The 4,607-nt window shown below is 47.2% G+C and overlaps 1 protein-coding gene across 11 annotated transcripts in view; it reads left to right on the top strand.

Annotated features, from left to right (window-relative positions):
• The first annotated feature begins 566 nt into the window (after positions 1–566).
• Positions 567–4,607, top strand: part of CCDC73 (coiled-coil domain containing 73) — a 151,570-nt gene continuing 147,529 nt past the window's right edge. For 10 of the 11 annotated variants that reach the window (XM_070626600.1, XM_070626598.1, XM_070626596.1 and 7 more), the window contains exon 1: positions 567–864. The gene's annotated coding sequence lies outside the window, so the exon portion shown is untranslated. The remainder of the gene's footprint in view (positions 865–4,607) is intronic. The other variant, XM_070626591.1, reaches the window with a different exon arrangement.

Below are 4,607 nucleotides of genomic sequence, written 5' to 3'. Positions count from 1 at the left end.
GAAGGGCAGGAGGAAAAAGAGTTCCAGACAGACTTTTCCTTGCAAATATGGTTAAAGTTTTGAGGACACGGACCATTTCTTTCAGATTTTGGTAGCACGGCATGAACCACGCAGGAGACCTGAAATATACTGCATTCTCTATTAGGGCTAGAGTAGGTGTCATCTTCAGTCTGATGAGAGCTACAGTTTTTCTATTATTTCACTTTTAAAAAATAATCGTGTGACTTTTTGCACGATAACACTTTCACGTGATTCAAACACAAAACCTGTAAAAAAAAGGTCTTCAGCAAGGTCTTCCACCCTCTCCCGTCTCCATCTGCACAGTGCCCGCTGCTCCCAACACTAACTTATAAGCTGTTTCTTCATTCTTCCAAAGATTTTCATAAACACGGATGGATAAGCCAATAAACGTTTTACTTAAACTAGGAAACACACGGAGCATCTAGAGCTCACATCCTAAAAGAATATCAATCCCACGTTCCCCGGCGGCTCAAGCCTCCCGGCCTGGCTTCGACGCCCCAAGGCCCCAGAAGACGGCCAAGTAACCCGGAAGTGCCTCAGGGCCCGGAACCCGGAAGCGCCCGTGGGCTGGAAGAGGTGAGCCTAAGCGCCGCGGGGGAGCGAGAGGCGCTCGCCTGAGGTGACTTGTGCTGTTGCCGGCGTGCCCTGGGCTGTGGCGCAGTCACCTGCCCTTTTCGTCCAGGGCACACCTAAGGGTGCGGGCTGCGTCTCCAGCCGCCCAAGCTAGCCCGTCCTCCCTTGGCTGACCAGCGGCGTCTAGAACCTTCGGCCCGGCAGCCCAGCGCGGCGGCTCCTGCGCGCGAGGCCGCGGGTGGTCTTCCGCCGTCCTGCCCGGCGCCTCAGGTCTGTGCGCTTTGCTTCGAGCTCCGCGTGCGCGGCGGGCCAGCTCGGGCCTGGCGGTCTTCGCTGGGGACGGGAGTAGGCCCGGCGCAGCAGCCCCTCACACCTCCAGGCCTGGGGTTGCGTGTGGGACGCCGGCCGACCCAAGCAGGCCCCGCCTCGCCTCCCAGCGGCGCCTCGCGCGCGTGCCGGCTGGTGCACACGCCGCGGGTCGCCGCGGGCCTGTCGCCGCCGCCGCCTCAGGCCTGCGGGCCCGCCGGGCAGCGGCGCTGCTGCGAGGACAGCGGCTGCGGGGGCCCCGCCCTGGCGCGTCCCGCCCCCAGCAGTGGGCGGCGTCTGGGCGCAGTGGGGTCCGGCGGGGCGCGTGCCGGCTCCGGTCCCGTCGGCCGTAGTGTCCAAGCGCTCCCCGCGGGGCGGTTCCGACGGCGTGGACGCGCCCCGCATGGCGAGGGCGCCCGGTCCTCAGCCTGCCCCAGCCCTGGCGATGCCGCGGCCCGGTTCTGCTGACGCCGCGAGGAAGCTGCGGGGGGCGGGCGGGGGCGCGCTGCTCTGGCTTGTCGGTTGTTGCCGAGGCGGCCAGACCGCGAGGGGCGGCCCTCACGGGGCGTCCTCGCGGGCGTCGGCGCGGCTCCTCGAGGCGGCGCTGCCGGCGGGCGTCCCGGCGGCCCGCGCCGCGGTGCTTCTTCGGTGAGGGGCGCCCGGAGGCCCGCGGGGAAGGCGCCCTCAGAGCGCTCCTCAGCTCTGGTTACGCTCCGTTAGCAAGCACTGTCCGTCGGGCCAGAGCAAACACCTGAACGAGGGCCCGAGACAAAGCCCCCGAGGCGCTGCTCACCCTCTCTCCGAGCGGCGCGCTCTTCTAGTCTCCCTTTTATTTTGTTCTAGTCTAGCCTGCCGGGTAGAAAAGCTCTGCTTGAGACCCGTTACATGGCTGGCTTGGCCCGCGGTTGGGGCGCAGGCTGCAGTCGTCGCGCGCGAGGCCGTGGGGTCCCCTTGCTTGCGAACGCTCAGCGGCGGAGCGCGCTGGGAGGTGGGTGTGAGGGCTGCGCTCGGAGGGGCGCTCGACGTGACGGTGGCCTCTTTGTGGAAGGTCTCGCTCCTCAGCCAGTCCTGGGGTAGTGAGTGCTGCTTACTGGCAGATGATTCTTTATGATCAGTTTATGCGCTAGCGAGGTAAGAATATAGAAGACTCTCATAGGTTATGACCCGTAGGAACTTTCTGTTAATAATAAGAAAAGCCTTTCGGAAATTCTCTGGTGCTGAGAGTAGTTGCATATAAAACGAAAACTTTTATTTTCAGTTTATGTTCAATGAGCAAAAAATTTCCAGCTGTACTAGTTAGCCTTGTACACCTGCAATTTATATAAGCTTATAAGCCAGTGTTAATCACAATTTTAAAAAAAGGTTTTTTCCTTAAAAAGAAACAGAATCAGCTTTTATGAAGACATTTTGGCAATTTATTCTTGTTTCAAGTTTGGAATATTTGGGAGTTTACTTAAAGGTTATAAGTGTTTTAAGAAATGTTGAAAAGATTTTCCTATATTTTATTTATAAGATGGCCAAAATTATGTACTTGATCCAAAGATCTCTGTTGTGTTGCTTTAGGTTAATTGAATTTATAGTGTCTTTAATAGTTTACTTTATGTTTGGTTCCATATGATCCTTATGGAGATAATTTCCAATTCTCATTTCCTTCAAACACCTCAGAATGTCTAGAATATGAGTATTTCTAAATTTCTAAAATTTGTTTAGGAAATCACTACTTCTTTTCTTAAAACAAGGAGAAAGTTGACAAAGATTTTACAGTGAATAGAGAATATTTTACTCGTGGTAATTCAAATTATTTTCTTTTAATAAATTCAAAATGTTTTAATAATTTTACGTAATTTATAGTAATTTAATAAAATATTTACTGTGCTCCCAAAGTGTTTTCCATTAGAGCTTAATAAACCTAAAAAATGAAAGAATTAATGAAAAAATAACATTACTAATGGCAGCATTATACATTGACATAATAAAGTGCAAAATTATGTGGAATAGGCAATAAGAATGGGGGAGTATACACAAGAAGGTGCTAATCATATGATAACAGGCAACAAGTACAGTTGAGAAAAGGAGCATTTGATCTGAGCTGGATTCATAAGAAAGCTTCCTGGGGGAGACAGAATTTGATCTGATTTTGAAATGTGTTTAAACATAAAAGATAGAGAAAGGCACTCTATATGAGAGCAGAATGCTGAAGGTATTAATTAGTTCAAGCTTCTTAACATGGATGAAAAACCCCGGTAAGACCTGCCTGCTCCTCAAGCCTCATCTCGAATCTTCTCCCAGCCTTACGTGTTACACTCTGATCTCCTTAAAACTGTTTTTGGTTCCTCATTTAAAATGATGTTTTGTCCATCTATGCCTTTGCTAATGCTGTTTTTCCCTTCTAAGATACTCTTACCTAACTTTTTCACTTTGCTAACTTCTTAACTTTTAAGATTTTTAAGTCTCAGCCCAGAAGTCACCTTCTCCAGGAAGTCTCTGACCTTCTCAAGCCTTCCTTGACTTTCTCTTGCTGGATTGGAAGCTCCTCCTGTCTGCTGCCATAATACTCTCTAGGCGTCTCTACCATTGCATGTGACCACATTGTATTATAATTATCTTTATATGTCTGTATCTCTCTAGCAGAGTTCCCTGAGGACCAGGACTCTATGTTGTTTTTTTTTAATCATTACATTTTGAATATGGAAGGGGCTCAATTAATGTTGAATGAATGATGCTTTCTGTTTCCTTTATTCGTTTACATTAACATTTTCAGGCTTTAAGATTTTCCTTAGTTCTGGAATTTTGAAATTCATTTAACAAGATCTGGTTTACACTGGATTTCTAAAGTCCTGTTTCTTTCTGGAACCTCAGCAAACTTTGTATCTTGGCCTTTCACCTTATTTTTCTGCTTTCTAAGAAAGAAAGGAGTATTGTTCCCTTTTCTTCTGAGGCTAATCATTCCTTGATATATTTCCCCTCTACTTAACTGTCAGACCTCACTCCTTCAATTATCCTCTCTCTTTTCATATTTAATCATGTGATCTTTACTGGCTTTTTCTATAAAATGTAAAATGTTTGATTTTTTCTACTGTCCCTTCCTGTTCTTGATTACTTACGACCTTAAACTACTACCTTATAATCTCACTTCACATCTCATTTGTGCAAATTGCTCATCAGTGACCTCCTACTTTCCAGATCAGTGTGTGTCAATAAGAACTATCCTCCTATCCTTCAGCCATGTTTGATTTCCCTTGCTTAGGGTCTGTCTCAGAATCCTCCTTTGTGAACAGTTTCTTGAATTCTTCAATAATCTAAAATCTCTTCTCTGTAGGTTAATTAAATCAGAATTTTACTGCTAGAAGTAGTACTAGACAGCAACTACTCCAGTTTGCTTTTGCTGTTGTAACTATTTTGGTATTGAGAAAGGATATTTACAAATTAACAATCAAGTAAAAATTTAAACTTAGTTTAGTATCCTTATTTTATATGTGAAGTAAATGAGGCTCAGGCACTGTCTACTTTGAACTCTTTGAACACTTAGAGCACCCTTTTTTATCTGTTATGTCTTATATCATGCCTAGTGTTAATCATGTCTGGGGTTACACTTATTTGAATAAATGCTTTATCTACCTTTCTAGACCTTGAAGATAAAGACTATTGACTCAAAATTTGTATTCCTTACAGTTTCTTGACCCGAGAGATATATTGAATTCTATCAC

The sequence above is a fragment of the Equus przewalskii genome, chromosome 6 (assembly GCF_037783145.1).
Source record: "Equus przewalskii isolate Varuska chromosome 6, EquPr2, whole genome shotgun sequence".
NCBI classification, from domain to species: Eukaryota; Metazoa; Chordata; class Mammalia; order Perissodactyla; family Equidae; genus Equus; species Equus przewalskii.
Note: the sequence above shows the minus strand (reverse complement) of the source record. Positions and strands in the feature narration are given on the sequence as shown.